This window comes from Heloderma suspectum, chromosome 1 (assembly GCF_057233095.1).
Source record: "Heloderma suspectum isolate Gila_16-S chromosome 1, 16-S_ref, whole genome shotgun sequence".
Lineage (NCBI taxonomy): Eukaryota > Metazoa > Chordata > Lepidosauria > Squamata > Helodermatidae > Heloderma > Heloderma suspectum.
Window position 1 is genome coordinate 325,933,687 of NC_139458.1, and position 19,716 is coordinate 325,953,402.

Consider the following 19,716-nt stretch of genomic DNA (forward strand, 5'->3'; position numbering starts at 1 on the left):
TCTGGACTGTGCAAACTTACTCTGAGTAAGAAAGCAGGAGAAGGGTCAGCTATACACTATATAATTAATGTCATGTGTAATCTGTTTCCAAGTCAATGCCCCCAAGAGCTCCATACTTTTAAAAATCAACATGAAAAAGATGGGAGAGGTTGTCCCTTCAATATGTTCATGATTCTCCCTCTCCAACCCCATAAGACCTTTAAAAATCTGCAGCATGCTTACCAGCATAAGTGAATTGATAAGGTTGTTGTTGAAATTAGCAGCTACACTGGCTGCTAATTAATTTCCAAGCACAATTCAAAGTGTTTGTTTTAACCTTTAACTAGCATCAACAGGCTAGGACAAGGTTATCTTAGAATACATACAGACCTCTGGGGACAAACTCAGTTTCTCCCTAGCTTTGCTCCTCTAAGGACACATTCTTTTATTTATGTTTGTTTCTATAATTTATAAATGCCATATAATTATATTGTATTAAAATATATTCAAAACAGAGGAATTCAGAGAGAAGGGGAAAATGCTGCACAAATCAATCTGCTTACTTCCTCACCTATATGCCTTATCACCAGGGTCAGTAGAAAGGTTAAGAGCGGCTCTGCCAGATCAGACTAAGGCCATAAGAGGCAGTTATCACACACTCATGACTGGTAACTCACGGAAGTTCACAGGTCCTATATACGATGTTGTCATCCTCCAGAGTATGTCCCACTCTTTGCAAGCTTTATCACATTTTTTTTCATGACAACGAAAGTCCAGCATTTTCCCTCCTCCCACTATGAACCATGGTAAATCTATGGTGTACTGATCAAATGGCACTCCATCACAGCGGTAGCACAGCGCCATCTAGTGGCTTTATAATAAAACAAGTATTTTGTTTTATTATAAAGCACTTGTCCAGAAAGAACAAAAAAGGAAAACATGGAAAAGAGCCAATCATAATCTTGCAAGGAACCCGGAAGCAGAAGCCTCGGTAAAGTTGCAGGATTTTAGCTTCATGTAGAGAGAGCCTAAGAGTCCATCTAATCAAGAGTGTTGGTTGCAACTGTGGTCACTCAGATGCTTCAGGAAAGTGTACAAAGCAACAAACATCCATTATCATCATCGGTAGATTGCTCCTGGACTTAGGTTACATTTAGTTGTCTTTAACATATATATTCTTTATTACTTTGATTTGTTCAAAGTTTTTTATGCTAGCTTTTTATGGGATCCTAGGCAAGTGACCATCATTGGATCCCTCCCCAGCCCAACACAAAACACTCAAACCTCTCCTCCACACAGCTAATCTACATTGTAAGGTTGCTTCCACTTCAGAATTTGAGCCTGAAGCTTTGATCTCACAGCAGCTCTTGGCAATACTGTCCATGGAACAAATTTAGTAAGGAAATCTCACTGAACTTAGTGGGACTTACTTCTGTGTAAACATGGATACGATTGAAATGTAAGCATTCTGTGGTTGTGCTCATATGGCTTGGGAAGTGGAATCCATGGAATACATCTTAAAAGATGTGTTAACAATTAGAAGACTCTGGCCCATGAAAATTATTCCCACCCCCAACCCTGTTGCCAATCCAGAGATAAGTTATGGGTGTAGTGGAAGCAATATGAAGAAGCTATATATCTGGGAACAAGACTTCACTGCAGACTAGCTTGGGCGTGGGCGTTGAGGCCTTCTCAACAGAGATGGCCCTACTATTAGGCAGAGTTAGGTGATCATCTCAACAGCTGGATGCTGGAGAGTGATGGTGAGTAGTTAGGGCAATGTTCTTCATGTGCCTTGTCCTACATCTCCTAAGCCAGCCTGCTGCCCTCAGGTGCAGTGGACATTTTCCCATCACCAACGCTGACATAAGTTTCATTTTCTAGCCCTATTGGCTTCTGTACTGGGGATGGTGGGGCGTCATCTTGTCGGTTTCCTCAGGCAGCAAAATGTCTTGAGCTAGCTGTGCTAGTCAAAGTGGTCCTTCTAGACACTTAGTGTGACTATGGTTGTAGAAGGTGGGCAGCTCTCCCTGCCCTCCCCCCTGCTAAGCTACAGGCCGATGGAGTTGGAAACCACAGTTAAATAAGACATGGGCATCTGCTGGAATTTTTTTTGGGTGGGGACCTATACAGCAGTTTATAGTTGTAATTCACGAGCACAGGGCGTGCTGCTACAACACACCTGTGCATTTTCCTTGTGAGTGCTTTTTCTTGCTTAGCCTCACATTCTATGATATTCAGAAGTCTACACAGAGTAGTAGAAGGTCCTGGGAATTGAATAGACTAATGCAAAAGAGTGTTATATTTAAGAAGCATAATAAACTCCACCAAAGTTTATTTGGAATGTGGGATTAAAAAAAATCTAGGAACAACAGAAAAAACCCAAAGTACAGCTGTCTTAAGAATGTCATATCGTCTATTTTATTGCATCACTGCCCTTATCTTAATATTAACAATTTCACATAACTCATCCTAGAATTTTTTCCTTCGTCTTGGAAACATTGGTGAACACTCTCTAGAACAGTCTTTCTCAACCTGGTGCCCTCCAGATGTTTTGGACCACAATCCAGCATTCCAGACCATTGGCCATGATGCCTGGGGCTGATGGGAGTTGAAGTCTAAAACATCTGAAGGGCATCAGGTTGGGGAAGGTAGCCCTAGAGAGTAGCAGTGGAGTCTGTGGGGAGTGTCTTTAGCAGTAGGGCGGAGGTGCCACAAAAACCCAGTGTACATAAGGAATGCATCTTCCACTGTGATTCTGAGAGCGGGCAGCGATTGTCCTTACAAGCAACTCTCACCCACGCACACGTCCTAGATGGGCAGCAATGCAGTGTTCTCCCCCACCTCACCTGTGGGCCGGGAAACAACTCATTAGTTAATTTAAGGTGAACTCAGCCAGTGGCCAATGGCAGGTGGAACAGGATGGGAAGTCAGTGATTCCCCTAGTCACAGTCAGTGAGGAACGAGCTCCTGCAGGCTACAAAACCAAAAGGCCTAACAGGCCGTGGTGTTGCCTGGCTGGGCCTCCAGAAAACTGGCCTCACTACCCCTTCCAGGTCCACATTCCACCATTTGCATTGCAGCCACTCTCAACTGAGCTCAATGGAATCCCACCCCCATTCCAGATTTTACTTTACTGGCCTCCCCTGGCTGGGCCTCGCCTGCCTATGTTGTGGCAAGCATGTGCAGCATGAGGTGCTGTTGCCGCTCTCAGAATGGAGCTAGTCTGGCACGAAGGAGCCCGGTCGTGCTGCTGCCTTATGAGGTCCCACCCCCACCCCGCAGCACTGGTTAAACTCGAGGGCATTCCCCCTCCTGTGTTTAATTTACTGACCTCCTGTCCTGTGCCTTGCCTTGTACAGCTGGAAACTGAAAGTAGAAATAGATAGGGGAGGCGCAGGACGAGCGGCCGCTGTTGCCGCTCTTAGAATGATGTCATGACTGGAATCCAGAGGTGGAGGCAGTTGCACGCCCTTGCCCCTACCAACGAAAAGTGGTTGTGAGGGAGCCCTTTTCTCTATAGCGGGCGGTTAACCAGTCCCGGGAGGGGCTGAGTGGAAAAAGCACTCTACCGCACCCAAACACCAAGATTGCTCCTTGGGCAGGAAAATATGTTCGGAGAAGTTTGGGACTTGAAGTTAACCTACACTTTATGTAAACATAAAAAGCATGCTTGCAGCTTTTATTTTGGAGAAATAGTAGCCAGTTGCTAATAAGGCAATCCAGCAATCTTCTCCTTTCCCTCCTGCTGTAGCAGAGGCTGGAAAACGGGGGGGGGGGGGAGAGAGACCCATCACGAAGATTCCTTCAAAAAAAGCCCTACCACCCCCTCTTCTCCTGGGCTAAGCTGCTTCACGGAGGGGGAGCAGAGCAGGTCGGATGCAATCTCTCTCTGGGTGGTGCGGCCTAAGGGGGTCGGTGTTGGTCATGGATTAGGCCACAGTGCTGCCTTTGAGATTTCTTCCAGACGGAGCACCATCCTGCCCTGGTGGCGAGAGAGCGGGAGCAAGAAAAGAGGAAGCAACAGCCGCGACCATTTCTGGCTTGTAGACTTCCCTGAGACACTACCACAAGTGTCACAGCTCAGAGGAAGAGGCGCTGCAAGGAAGGGGTCCTGAGGACTTTCCTTCCTGGCCTGGTCTTCCCCTCCGCCCACTCTTTTTCCAGCCAGTTCCAGGACATGGGGAGGAGAGCTTGCTATGTACTGTTACTGCCTGTTCTCACGAGAAGCAGAGCTGCTGGTGGGTTGCTGCTTTCCCCTCCAAAATAAAAATGCCGCTGTTCGTTTATTTTCCAAAAGTATGCTTAACGTAACACGTAGTTGGGCCCTGACTTGGGGTATGTGGGAGTCGGGGGGGGGGTTGCCGCGTTTTCCTCTTCCAGCTATCACGTCCTTGTCGAACAAGCCGCTGACGACCCCAGCCTTACGAGGTGCGTAAGCTACAGGCCTGTGGAGGTGGCGACCCAGATTTACAATAAAAGGTTGTGAAGTGAATTCTTTTTTTCCCCCCGGATAAGGGGCTGGAGGAAACCCCCGGTCCCTCGAGGGGGTGCGTGGAAAAAGCACTCCAAGCCCCCGCAAACACCCGGAGACGTCTCGCGCTCTGCTCCTTTGGCGGGAAACCCAGTTTCAAAGGAGAGTCGAACTTGGAGCGTTGAGACGTGTGCGAAGCCTGTGCGAACCACAACGCCGAAAGGGAGGGAGGTGGGACTAAGGGGCTCCTCGCCCTGTTCCCTTCCCCGGTGACGTTGTGGTCTCCTCCCTCTGGCGGAGCTCCGGCGCCTGCAGAAGCCCTTCTGCGCTCCGCGCGGCCCCTGCCTTTTTCATCCGTCCACCACCCATCCCAGCGAGCATCCATCGGTGCCGAGTGGCCAAAGCCTCGCCCGCCGACAATGGGTGCATGACCGCGGGCGGCGGCAGGAGACGCGGCGGCGGCGGCTTCCCTCACTCCGGCGGCACGATCTCCTGCCGCCATGGAGTGAGTAGGTCTGCGCAACAGCAAGCTGGGGGAGAGGTAAGGACGAGGGCGCGGGGGCGGGAGGAGGAGGTCGACGACAGCAGCTTCTTTTTCCACCCAGGCGTGGACGTCCCGACGGCCGGACAGGAAACTTTTCTTGGCCCTGTGCTTAGAGGTCGAGGTTTGGGAGCATCGCCGGGGTTGGAGAAAGGAAGGGGTGCTGCTGCAGATGCGTGGAGGACAGCGGGGCATCTTCGGGAGCGAGGTCAGCGCGTTATGCAGACGCCCAGAGACACTTTATCTTGACAGGGAGTGGTTTGGTAGATGATGACCCCTGCAGTGGGGTTGCGCCCTGGGTTCAGCCCCACCTGGCGAGGAGTAGGGAACTGCAAGAACGTCAGAACTAGACCTGCAATCCTGTGCATTTTGACTTGAGCGAAAGCCCGGTTGAACTTACTTATGAGTAGGCCCTATGCATGTCTGTTCCGAAGTAAGTCGCATTGAGGTGAACGGGAGTTACTCATTCTAAGTAAGACTGCCTTAGATTGCAGTCTTAGACCATTTCCACACATGCCTGGGATGAGGTTGTAACTCCGAGCAAAGTTTGCCCTGGGAGATGAGAGGGAAATCCACGCTGCTTCCGCGCAGTGTCCAGTTATTCAACCACTTGATCCCAGTAGTCTCGGGGATTATGAAAAGAATGCAAGGAGTTGGTTCGTGCGTGTGTGTGGCAGCGCGACTGATGCGCTGACTGGTTCACTTTGATTCTTGCACTCAGTCGTGTCTGCCTACCAGGCGCCAAGAACAAAAATAAGAGCAAGGACTAGCAACTTACTGTGGCGTTTAGAAATTTGAACTTTTTTTGAGAGACCAAGAGAACTCCTTGCTCTCGTTTTTGTAATGAGGCCTCCGCAAAGATGATTGTGGTGTAATTTACAGCCATTCCATAGGTATTTATAGCACAGTCCTATGCATGTCTACTCCAGAGTAAGTCATGTTGCGGTGAAGGGGACTTACACCCTGGTAAGTATGCCACAGATTGCAGTCTTAGTCCATTTTCACACATGATGCTAAAAAGCAAAAACATTTTGATCCTCTTGCCCCATTTGTGCTATGTGTGAATGTTGTGGGACAAACCACAAAAAATAAAGGTTGCAGTTGTATAACACTTACTTGGGGGTACGTTCCATTGAATTCAATGGGACTTACTCCTGAGTAGACATGCATTAGATTGCCCTGTAAATGTACAATCTGAATTTAGCCAATTTAGGTGTTTTGCAGTTTGAACACCCTTGCAACCCAATTCCATGCATGCATCCTTGGGAATAAGTACCGATGGGATTGCAGCATTTGTAGGTTCATGTAAGAGGTCAGAATTTGCTTCATTTGGCTTTAAAAATCTGTGAGCTGATGTGACCACTTACATGAACTGTTGTGGAAAGGCCCAGCAGGTCTCCTGTATTAGTGTGCTCACCCTTTGTTATTCAGAACGGTATTCTGTTCAACTGAAATAGCTGCCATTCTAATTTTGTAAAAATCACAAATATAAACTAGTTATTGCGTTGAAAAGGTAGGAAGAATCTATAATTTATGACTCTAATAAGCCTGACTGCATGAACAAAGGCCAATGAAAAGCTCTGGGTGATGCTGAGGGGGAAAACTAAGGCTGCAATCCTATATACACTTAACTGGGAGTAAGACCCATTGAAATTAATAGGTTTTATTTTGAATAGCCAGACATAGGATGGCACAGTTTAATCTTTCTTAAGTGGACTTGAGCCTACCCTTAATCTACATGTTCCAAGGTCTCAGATTTTCCATATGCCATTTAAAGCCCCTTTGATGAGCATCTCTGCCATTGGGGAGATGTGTACATGAATGAAAGGCAGGAATAGAGGAGTTCTACCCCCACACACACCACCACTACCTCCAATAAATAAGGAAGGTATATATTCCTCAAAATTCTGTTTTGAATGCACATATATCTGATTTTGAAGTCAGTCGCAGCACAGGGAGGTGGATTTATAATCACATTTTAATCTTCCTGCAATTTTTGTGTTGCCTGTATTCTATCTGAAAAGCATTCCCTTCCTCCCCCTCCTTCCCTCTATAGAAGCATCTCTTTGGTCACTATTAACAGGTCAGTGTCCTATTCTAAAAGTTAGAAAAATGTACTACCGTGTCTTTTGACCCTTTAAGAGTGGAGTCTATTGTAATAGAATTTGCAAGTAGATTTGCAGAGATCTTGAGGAGCGGAAAGAATGCCTACTGCAAGTAGAGCAAAGGATAAAGGAATATAGTAGCAAAAGCTAACATGCTCACCTGGTGCTGCCTTTGCTTTCCCACACTGAGCTGCTTCCAACTTGGGTTCGCACAACACGATAACTCACACTCAGAAGTTGAGTGTGGGTTGTAGTTGAACCATGGGTTGTAGGTGAACCATGGGTTATCTCTGACCCCAGTGCATTTTCTGCAGGGTGGCTTATTTTTCTTGAAAGAGCCACCTTGAGAACCCATGGTTTGTTGTTGAGTTGTTAACTGTGGATTCACAGAATCATAGAATAGTAGGGTTGGAAGGGGCCTACAAGGCCATCGAGTCCAACCCCCTGCTCAATGCAGGAATCCAAGTCAGAGCATCCCTGACAGATGGCTGTCCAGCCTCGTCTTGAATGCCTCCAGTGTGGGAGGGCCCACCACCTCCCTAGGGAATTGGTTCCGTTGTCGTATCACTCTAACAGTCAGGAAGTTTTTCCTGATGTTCAGCCGGAATCTGGCTTCCTATAACTTGAGCCCATTATTCCGTGTCCTGCACTCTGGGATTATTGAGAAGAAATTCTGGCCTTCCTCTCTGTGACAACCTTTCAAGTACTTGAAGAGCGCTGTCATATCTCCCTTCAGTCTTCTCTTCTCAAGGCTAAACATGCCCAGTTCTTTCAGTCTCTCCTCATTGGGCTTTGTTTCCAGTCCCCTGATCATCTTTGTTGCTCTCCTCTGAACCCTCTCCAGTTTGTCTGCATCCTTCTTAAAGTGTGGTGCCCAGAACTGGACACAGTACTCCAGATGAGGCCTAACCAGTGCTGAATAAAGGGGAACTAGTACTTCCCGGGATTTGGAAGCTATGCTTCTATGAATGCAGCCCAAAATAGCATTGGCCTTTTTTGCAGCCACATCACATTGTTGGCTCATATTCAGCTTGTGATCGACAACAATTCCAAGATCCTTCTCGCTTGTAGTGTGGTTGAGCCACGTATCCCCCCATCTTGTAACTGTGCATTTGTTTTCTTTTTCCTAGGTGCAGAACTTGGCATTTATCCCTATGAAATGTCATTCTGTTTTCTGCCCAGTGCTCCAGTCTATCCAGATCACTTTGAATTTTGTTTCTGTCTTCCAAAGTATTAGCTATCCCACCCAATTTGGTGTCATCTGAAAATTTGATCAGCATTCCCTGCACCTCTTCCTCCAAGTTATTAATGCAAATGTTGAAGAGCACTGGGCCCAGGACTGAGCCCTGCGGTACCCCATTCGTTACCTCTCCCCAGTTTGAGAAGGTCCCATTGATAAGCACTCTTTGAGTCCGATTCTGTAGCCAACTGTGGATCCACCGGATCGTTGTTTCATCTAGCCCACTTTGAGCTAGTTTGCTCATCAGGATATCATGGGGCACTTTGTCGAAAGCTTTGCTGAAGTCGATGTATATGATGTCTACAGCATTCCCACGGTCTACAAGAAAGGTTACTTGATCAAAAAATGAGATCAGATTTGTCTGGCAGGACTTGTTTTTGACAAATCCATGTTGGCTTCACGTAATCACTGCATTGTTGTCAAGGTGCTTCCAGATGGATTGCTTTATCATCCACTCCAGAATTTTCCCTGCTATTGATGTCAGACTGACTGGTGTGTAGTTCCCAGGTTCCTCCTTTTTACCCTTTTTGAAGATAGGGACAACATTAGCCCTCCTCCAGTCCTCTGGCACTTCCCCCGTCCTCCATGATTTCTCAAAGAGAATAGACAGCGGTTCTGAGAGTTCTTCTACCAGTTCCTTGATTACTCGAGGATGCAGTTCATCTGGCCCTGGAGATTTGAACTCATTCAAAGTAATTAGGTGTTCCTTGACCATATGCCTATTGATCTCCAGCTGCAATCCTGCCCCTTCAGCCCGTACTTCGCCTTTGCCAGGGGGGTCATAGACCCTCTTTTGGGAGAAGACTGAGCCAAAGTAGGAATTGAGCACCTCTGCCTTTTCTTTGTCATCTGTTATCGTTTTGCCATCCTTATTTAATAGCTGAACCACCATTTCTTTCCTCTGCCTTTTGTAGCTGAAGAAAGCCTTTTTGTTGTTTTTAGCATTTTGTTGTTTTTAGCATTAGGATTGTTTGTGGTTAACAAGCCACCCTGTGGAAAATGCACTGGGTTCAGACCACATGCTAACCCATGGTTCAATAACAACCCATGGTTCAATAACAACCCCAACTGCTGAATGTGGGTTATCGTGTTGTATGAACCCAGTCATTGTGTGCAATTTACAGTGCAATTCTATTGAAGTACACATGTCTACTCAGAAGTAAGCATAATTTAATCCAATGGTACTTATTCGCAGGTAAGTGGGTGTAGGATTCCACCCTCAAACTACTCTTTAAAAAGTATTGATTGTCATTCACAATCCTGGCAACCTCTTGCTTCTGTTATCTTTCAAAATGAGAACTGATTGAAAACAAAGCAAACATTTATAAGGGAGGGAGCAATCCTGTGTGGGTCAATGGTCGCTTCCGACCCTGGGGGCAACCACCTATCCAGTGCAGGGCGGGAGGAATGGTGAAGAGTGGATCTCCTTGCTCCCCCCGCCCTGCTTTCATGGCTAGCAGCCAGATGACACATAGGATGTGTCGTACTGGCATTTCTGATCACCCCACCCCCAGGAACGCCCCTTTTTCGCTGCTCCGCACTGCCGTTACGAGTGCAGAGCCGATCCATGCTGCCTACAAGGCGGCACGGGAGGGGGTGGAGGTCGGTTCTCCAGGAACCGACCTTGGAGTATGGGCTCCAAGGTTGGTTCCCAGGAACCAACCCATCCTATGGCCGTCTAGTTGCTGACTGGAGGCCATAGGATTGCGCCCAAAGTGGGGGAGTTTTGGTCTCTGGTTCTTTTCAATTATCAAAACACATCTGTAGCAGTATAATGAAATACATCCAGACTTTGAGGACAGCTTTGCATAATGGAAGATGTACAAGCATTCCTACATTGAGGCTGCAATCTGGGACCAAGCCCATCAACTCCATGGGATTTACTTCCAGATACACCTGTGTAGGATTGTGCTGCATATAACAGTGACTTCGAATGTAGGCATCATTTTGTAATGCCCTGAATTTATTCTGCACTTGTTAAAATACAAAACCTTCGCAAGCATTCTTAGCCAAGCAATTTGAGCTTGTAAGCTCAGCATTCCGTTTCACAGTGTTTGTCAGTGTTAAATCACACAAAGCACATGTGTATAGAAAGAGTGGAGGAAGAAGTGTAGTAAGTGTTTTTTTTCTCCCCTGACATCATTAATATTTTGTGACAGCTGAGCAGAACCATTTTAGATCTTAAGATTTGAGCGCTGCTTAGCACTGAACAGGTTGGCACTGAATCATACAGGAAAGGGTTCAGAGAGGAAGGGAACCCTGGTGATAAAGGCATGCAGAAACAGGGCAGCCATTCATCATTTGGGATCTGTTCCTAACAATCTCAAGCCTTGCGGTATGGCCCTTGACAGGTAGGTGGAGCTTAATCTCTCTTTCCCTCCCCCTCTCTGGGGTCTTTTTTTGTCCTTTAGTACTGGATAACTAAACTTCTTTGCTTCACAAGAGGATAGGTAAAATTCAGTGCCTGCATGTGTAGAGAGAGTATTAAAGCTATCAGAAATATCGCAACATTTAAATGTGTGGATTGTTTTCTGCCTATTATGTTTGCAGAAATTGGGGCCAGTACAGAGAAAATTCAGCTTAAGGGATGTTAAGGCAATCTTAGGGATATTAACTAGAAAAAAGTCCCATTGAACCCTGAGGGAATTACCTCTGAGAATACGTAGCATTGTTTTTGGTGAGACTTGTGGATTGCTCTCATTATCGCAGTACAACGTTCTGTTTGTGCTCTTGTGAACACACTTTGTGAGTGTAGAGATGTGTGTGGGAGCTCCACATGTGAGTATGAGAGCGCCATGGACAAGGAGCCATTCTTTTGGTGTACGTTCAAATGAAAAGTTTCTGGAAAATAGCAAAAAACACATGAAACAAAGACCTTCCGTTTTTACCTGGCACATTGTATTGCGGAGGGGGCTGGGGGGAATATATCCAGGAAAACAATATTTTGTGAAGTAGCCCTGCACAAATTGAATAGTGTGAACATGAATACATTAGTATAAGTTCCTTGTATTATGTGTGTTTGATTTGATAGGCTTATATCTCATTTATACTCAATGCTGTTCAGGTTCAGTCAGAAATCTGCCCCACTTACCTCCATAGGTATTTCTCAGTAAAGCGTGCATAGGATTGCAGCCCTGTTGCAGCAGAGTTGTTAAGCGAATGAGCTCTGAGCAGGGCTGCTCTGTGCTATGTTGTACTTTCTTCAGATGGAACTTTTGCTAAACTGTTTTGCACTGATGAAAATATTCACATTTCAGACCCACTTCACAAGAGAGTCTCCTCACATCATTAGGTGAACCAACATCACACTAAATCAAAGCACTCAAAGCCCTAATGCTTTCACTGCAAAAACCAAACACCATCCAATTCAACTGTGAAAGAGAACGCAGTATCAGCATTATCTGCCATTTTTTCACACATATTTTATGGCTTTCTTGCATCACACACTGGGGTACACCTTCCACTTACCAGGCTTCCACCTTACTGACAGCCTTAGCAGAGTGAATAAGAATTGAGTGGCACAGTAAATTAAACTATCCTATGTTCCCATACTAATGATTACCAGCAGAATTTTTACCTAAGGGAAAAATCTTGTTCCAGGCTTGAGTATCAAAATTTGTATCCTTAATCTGTCCAATTCACTCCCCCACTCCCAATATTTATTCTTGGTATTCCATCTGTCATGTTCTCTTCACCCCACTTTAGAACTGCTGGATCTGGCAGTGCGCAAAGAAAAAACCAAACAGTTGGATTACTGAAGGCTTCCACTTGGAAATCCTGGGGTAGAGGAATAGCTAGACCTACACTCTTCTCCTTCATGCTGCATTAGGGAAAGGAGCTTAGGGCTACATCTGGCAAGCATTCTTAATGGCAAGACCTCTTCTCCACTCAGTTTAGGAATACAGGATAGAGGCACCTCCTTCTCTTTGAAGATAACTAGAGGAGTTAAAAGCCTACTCTTGATTTCTTAAAGCAGAGTAACCATATCTGAGAGTTATGAACAGGGGAAAAAAAACTCATTTATTTACTTCATCTTGATTTTAAATTAAAAGTAATAACCATGCATTCACTAGCGAGATTTTCCCAATTTGTGTTTAAAACCCTCAAAAGTTGTATAAAAGCTTATATCACATCCTGCCTGAAATCTTGCTTCAATATTGCTGATCTGCAAAAGTGAGAATAAAGCAATGATCAAATTGGAAATAGACTTTGATATTGAATTCTGATATTAAAAATAATTATTGCAAGTTTATGAAATGTTGCTTACTATGCTTATTATTTTGAGTACCTATATCACTGTGGGTGATGCAGACTACTGTAACCACTTAGACCTGGGGTGGCCAACCTGCACAGCTCTGGGGGCCAAATTCCCTCCCCCAGAAACCAGTGGGAGCCCTGCCTGCTGGATCAGACCAAGGGTCCATCTGGTCCAGCATTCTGTTCACACAGTAGCCAACCAACTGTCGACCAGGAACCCACAAGCAGGGCATGAGTGCAACAGTACCCTCCTACCCATGTTCCCCAGCAACTGGAGTACATAGGCTCACTGCTTCTGGTAGTGGATCTAGCACATAGCCATCGGGACTAGTAGCCATTGATAGCCTTCTCCTCCAGGAATTTGTCTAACCCCCTTTTAAAGCCATTCAAATTGGTGGCCATCACTTATCTTGTGGCAGTGAATTCCATAGTTCAACTATGCACTGTGTGAAGAAGTACTTCCTTTTAACTGTCCTGAATCTCCCACCAATCAGCTTCATGTGATGACCCCGGGTTCTAGTACTATGAGGGAGAAAAATTTATCCTGCCTTGCTGCCGAAATTTGGTGGTGGGAAAAACCTGCCAAGTGCCCTTTAAAATAAGGTGCAGGGAGCGCACACCTTGTTTTAAAGAGAAATTGGCTCCCTGTTCTTCCCACCTCCACCCTGCCACTGTGACACTGAATTTTGGCAGCACAACAGCGAGGCAGTAGGAGCTGCAGAATCACCCGAGGGGCTGCATGTTGCCTACTCCTGATTTAAACAATATATGCTGAGGGAAGAAGTCATAATAAATGAATTTAAAGGTGTTGGGTTTTTTATTGTATTTCTAGCTACCACAGCCCTCCCAAAAAAATCTTAAATTTTTTATTAGCTGAGAATATGCCATGTCATGCATTAAGCTCCAGCCTGCATGCTGTGAAAGCATTGGTTTGATAATGGAAGCTATAATTTGGACTTGCTTTAATTAAGTACATGTGGAGTCCTATTGTCTCTTGTATATGAAGAAGATGTAACTGAAAGAAAGCATTCCTGGCCATTGTTGTTCAGTCGTTAAGTCATGTCCGACTCTTCGTGACCCCATGGACCATAGCACGCCAGGCCTTCCTGTCCTCCGCTCTCTCCCAGAGCGTGCTCAAGTTATTCCTGGCCATAGACATCAACTAAAGTAGTGCCAGGTCCAGAAGCACAGCCAGGGTGCCAGTCTGCAGCAGAAGAGGCAAAGAAATTTCTTGAGTGAGTGTAGCCTAATGTTCAAGAGAATGAACTAGTCTGCCTGCCAGTTATCTTGGACTAAAATTCCCATCATTCCCAGGAATGGCTGTGCTGACTGGATGGGAATTGTAGTGCAATACATCTAAGTGCACCAGTTTGCAGAAGGCTGGAATAAGCTGTAAACAGTGAAACTGTAATCCTGGTAGCTGCAAATATGACAGCTATGACTGTACTAAGAATCTACTTTTCTTAGTTCCCCACCTATCATGTAGGGTAATAATACTGATAACAGTCTTGTAAACAGTCTTGTAAAGAGTAAGAAAATGTATGTGCATATAGTTCTTTTTGGGAAAAGGTATGATATGGGTGAGTCTCTCTGCAGACCCAGCTATCATCTCTTCCCCCTTATCTATATTTAGGCTCACTCGGTTCAGTTGTGTAGAACTGTAATTGCATCTCCTGGATTGGTAGAAATACGGAAAAGGAAAAAATGCTAAATCATAACACTGTAGTTAAGAACATGTGGTGTTGAGCAATATCAGATAGGAGGAAATACTTAAACACACAGCAAGTACTTATTGGTTGCAGTGAGGTATGCCAATGGATCCTATGCATGTTTACTCAAAAGCACCAGTTCAATGGGACTTGCTTTCAAGCATGAATAGGTTTACAGGTTTTTCTGGACTGTATACTCCCCCGTCCCCCACTATATAGAAAGTGTTGGATCCAGAGTTTTTATTCAACCAGTGGGAGCATCCCTGAGCTGAGTTATGCTTAGAATGCTCTCACTGGTAAAAAGTGGGGGAAGGCATTTTTTGCCGATTCCTCCCTCCCTTTGTAGCCCCCAGTGCTACCTCTGGAGCAGATTTTTTTGGGTAATGCCAACATTGCCTCTTCCCCTGTTCAGCAGAAAAACCCAAATGGATCAAAAGCCCTTCCATTTCTCAGAGGCTTTTGTTGGATGCAACCTAATATCAGTACAACTCAAATACAAAAGATAAAAATCAATATGAAGATATTTACCTGCATTGATTTTTACACTTTATATTTTAATTTTATTGATATTCCATGTAACCTCTAAGCTTTTAAGGTACAGCACAATACGTGTGCTATAAGCACATAGTGGTTAAAGTCATGTTTGATGGTTTTAGATATAGGAAGTAGTAATTTTGTACAATTCTTAAGATGTAGTCTCAATCTTTCTGACATCGGTAAGAGTTATATTGGAAGAAGTCCAGTAGATGCACTGACACATTAAAATTATGTGCCTGTGGATTTTGCTTGTTTCCTTGCTTTGAATTCTTTAATGAATGCAAAATACTGTGTTTCATCTGTATTAGTGATACCTCTATTGTTTATGCTGAAATTTTTATAGTGCAATACTTCTCTAACTTTTTTTAAAACCAAATTTTACCCTCAAATGTCCATAGGCAGATAGACGCAAAGCAATAGGAACAGTTCTGTATGTATCAACTTGAAAAGATCAGGACAATTATATGGTCCAACTATGCAAGCAGGCACTTTACGAGGGCTGACACCAGTGTAGCATAATCAAAGTTCTATTCATGTTCAGTAGCAGATTCAACAGCACAATAGCTGTGGAAAAGAAAAACTAGTTTAGCAACACTAGTAGACATTTCCAAACCTAGTAACACTTCCAAGAGTCTCCACTCAAGGTTATGCACCAGTGAAACCTCCACATTACCCAATGCATGGAACTCACCAGTTAGCAAATGGTAATTGATGAATGACCCTAGGACTTCACCCAACACGGTACATGAATATCCCATCCCCAACCAGTCAGCCAGAAAGAGACCGTAGCACTTCCCGCTGCATAAGACTCGATGATGCTTGAGTAAGAAACCTCCATGAACAACCCAGAGCTATTCTGGAAGGATGGATGTAATCCTGTTGGGGGAATAATTCCTCCTTGCAGACAAATTCCGTAAGTCTGCACACAATGTATTTGCACTACTATCTATGTGAAGAGAACCAGTATTTTGTTGAGGGAACATTTGAGGGACATACACTCAAAGAAGGCAACAAGTATTTCACATAAGGCTGGCTGGTAGCTCAGTGGGAAAGGGAAATGCAAGAGGAGACAGGACATGAGTGTTTGAGTCCATCCTGGGGAGATGCACATGTGGTCTCCATAAGGCAGAGCACAGTTTTGGCATCCTGACAGCAGCAATAAATGTAGACGGGAAAAGGGAGTCCTAGTGGGATTAGCCACACAGAAACAGAGAGAAGACAGAATAATGCTAGGACCCTAGTAATATCCCAGGGGCCAAACATGTCCTTTTTCCTCCCACGTAGCCCCATGTGGATTTAGCCACATAGATCAGTAGTGAATTAAGTTCTTCTTCATGGTCTCTGTGCATCAAACATATGGGCTCTGCGCCTGCATGGAGACCCGTTCGGGAAACTTCCAAGCAGCATAATTTTTTTGGTGGGAACCCCTCCCCCACCATTTTTTGCATATATAGTGTGGGTTCCCGCCTTCCCCTCAGTTCCTTTTCGACCACCTTAGTTCGTACTTTCGACATTCTGTCACGCTGCATTTCTATCTTATCTAAACCTCATTTCTTCCTTCATCTTATTTTTTCTTCTTTATCTTCAAATCAAAAAAGAGAGCAGTGAAGAGAGACAACAAGAGAGAGACGGAGATGGTTGGTGGTGTTGGGGAGTGTCGTTCACCTCAGCGGTGACGCATTTTTTCTTCCTTGGCCTGTGGCCCAAAAGCCTCTGTTTAGACGGTGCATGGCCTGTGGCAGTAAGGTGCCCTCTTCGGACGGCCACTCCTTATGTCTTCTTTGCTTGGGGGAATCCCACAAGGTGCCACCACTGCCAATCGCTATCAAAACAGGCTCGCAAGAACAGGTCCAATTGACTAAAAGCAATCCTGTGGCAACGGGCCCTTCAGGCTGTCAACATGCCTAAGGCACAAACACCCAGGGACCAGCCCTCCGCAGTCCCTTCTACAAGTACAGAAGCAGTCATTGTGACCCAGTCTTCCCTGTCTCCCGCTCACCACTGAGCTGGTGCGAGTACACCTACCTACTCTGAGAAGGAGCATAGCCATTTCGGAGGCAAAAAAGCTCTCAAAACAGGCAAAACGCCCTAAACCGGCGACAGATGCACCAGAAAAGAAGAGGAAAAAGAAATCCTCCAAATAACAGGAAAAGGAGTGGGTCTCCCACCCCCTCATCCTTTACTGGATTCTCCTATTCATGTTGTGCCCACCACACACGCAACTACTCTGGAACTGGCCTCTACGGTCTCAGAGGGTGAGTTGAGGGATACACCAACCCCACCACCCCGCCCAACTCAGCCACGGGACGGAGATCCAGGTCTCCAACACCATGTCGTTATGACACCCAGCCACCTCGGTATTGACCCGCACTTTCCCCTCGACAGCCTTTTCAATACTGTTCTCCGGATCAATACCGTCAGGATCATTGGACGGGATGATACGACCGTGATCACTCACATTCTCCATCCCGAGATTGGGACCATTTTTCAGCCTCATCGTCTCCCCCCCCCCGCCCCCACCAACAGCATTTGGATGCGGATTGGAGGCTCCGTAGGGACCGTGATCTCTTCCTTGATCGCTCCTGCTACCTAGGAGCTACTTCACTATTGCATGCTCCCTTTCAGTCTGGGCAATCCTCCGGCTTCAACACCCAGGACGTTTTCTGCCCTCCTCCTCCGGTATCAAGGCGCTTGACGACCTTAGCAATACACCAAACCAGTCAGGACCATCAAGCCCCTCCACCTCCTGTTCCATCTCATGCCTCCACTGTAGTTCAACAACCTACTCAATCACAGGAATCCAGGGAGGACTACCAGTCCAACTCCTCCTCATATTCCTTGGTCCCTACATCTACCTCATCACCAGACGATGTCATCGGGACACAAGATAGAGCCTCGCCTTCTGAAGACATGGGCCACTTCTCCGAACAAGTTCTGAGAATGGTGCAGTCGTTGGGCATCGAGGTGCGACAACCTCCCCAACAAATTCCTGATCTGGTATTTGAAGCTGTTGCGACAGACCTGTCCACACCAGTGACCATTCCTTTTCTCCCTGCCCTGCAGAGTGCAGTCAAAGAGTCATGGAAAGCACCTTCGTCCTTGACCCTGACGTCAAAGAGTCTGGAATCAATGTACAGGGTACAAGAGACCGACGCATCTTTCCTCTTTTCACATCCGAAACCAAACTCCATAATTGTGAAGTCTGCCCAAGGTTGCTCGCAAAAAGCACATGTCTTGCCTGTGGCTAAGGAGGGTCACAAACTTAATAACATTAGACATCATCTCTACTCCTCAGCGGCATTGGGACTTAGAATTTCCTACTACCAGGCGATGATGGCCAGGTATCAGCTCTTCCTCTGGGAGAAAATGGACTCCCTCATCGCACACCTCCCTGAGGATCAACACGACTTAGCTAGAATGTTTCATGTGGATCAGCACTGCCCGTCATCAAGCAGACTGCAGTGCTAAGAGCATGATGGGATCCGTTGTCCTAAGGCAGCATGCCTGGCTCCGCTCTGTGAGCCTAACTCCTGACACCCGTTCGCGGATAGAAAACTTACCCTTCGGAGGCAAGGGTTTATTCAGCGCCAACACAGATGACCAGATGAACTCCATGCAGAAAGCCAGAACGACTGCTCGTAAGATGGGCATCGGTCAAGCCCAGCAATAACAGTAGCAGCATGCTCCGTACCATCAGTGCTGCTGGTACTGACACCAGACCTATCCACCTTGACAATCTGTGGACCAGACATCCAGATTCCCACAACAGCAGCAGTAGAGTAAAAACTACTCCTTCCCCAGGTTCCAACAAAAGGCGAAGGATGAAGGATTCTCTAAACGTCGTCTTTGACTTCAGCTCCATCCCCCTCTATACCGACAATTACAGTCCACCTTTCAGAGACCTCCTGAGCCAATATTGACTGGCGTGAGCAAGAGTGACATCGCACAACTGGGTACTAGTTATTGTCCATCACAAATAGAGAATAGAATTCAACACACCCCCACCTTTGGGTTCAGTCCATGTCACTCCGCCTTCGGAGGTCCTCCACAAAGAAACTCAATCTCTCTTATGAAAGGGCGCCATTCAATACATTCATCCAAACGTTGGTACGGAGGGGTTCTTCTCCAGGTACTTCACGGTACCGAAACAGGACGGAGGCCTTCAGCCCATTCAGGTCGACCTTCGCAACCTGAACAAGTTTGTCACCCCCAAGAAGTTCAGGATGACAACTTTAGCTACAATTCCCCCACTCCTACAGAAGGACTCTGGGTTCGCCACGATCGATCTCGAGGAGGCGTACTTCCACGTAGCCATAGTACTCTCACACAGTTCCTTTGCTTTGCGATCGGAGCAGAACTGTTCCAGTTCAGCGTCTTGCCAACGTCTTACCAAGTGCATGGCTGTGGTCTGCACTTACCTCCATCTTCAGGGAGTAGAAATCTACCCATATCTAGAATAGCTACTGGTGGCCTCCTCCCGAGAAGCTCTATTGCACGATATTGTCATTGTCTTGGATCTTCGGGCATTGGGACTACAAATCAACAAGGAGAACCCCCACTCAAACAGTTCAATTTATAGGGGCCATCCTCGATTCCAAATCAGGCTGGGCATACCTCCCAACAACTTGTGTCACAAACCTTGTCATGCAAGCCACGTCAATATTCTCTGCCCGCCGTATCAGGGCACACAACGTGCAATGCCTCCTTGGCCACATGGCAGCCATGGTATTGGTCATGGAATGGGCTCGGCTACGAATGAGACCACTTCAACACTGGTTCATCCGGAACTTCGACTTGACCCGCAACCCTCTCTTTGTCACACTCTCGATATCGGAGGTCGTTGCTCTCAGCCTGGACTGGTGGATGGACTCCAG

General features: G+C 46.1%; 1 protein-coding gene across 3 annotated transcripts in view; it reads left to right on the forward strand.

Moving 5' to 3' along the window:
- Positions 1-4,736: 4,736 nt before the first annotated feature.
- The window catches only part of DSE (dermatan sulfate epimerase), a 68,870-nt gene continuing 53,890 nt past the window's right edge, over positions 4,737-19,716 (forward strand). For 2 of the 3 annotated variants that reach the window (XR_014786659.1, XM_084827350.1), the window contains exon 1: positions 4,737-4,994. The gene's annotated coding sequence lies outside the window, so the exon portion shown is untranslated. The remainder of the gene's footprint in view (positions 4,995-19,716) is intronic. The other variant, XM_084827352.1, reaches the window with a different exon arrangement.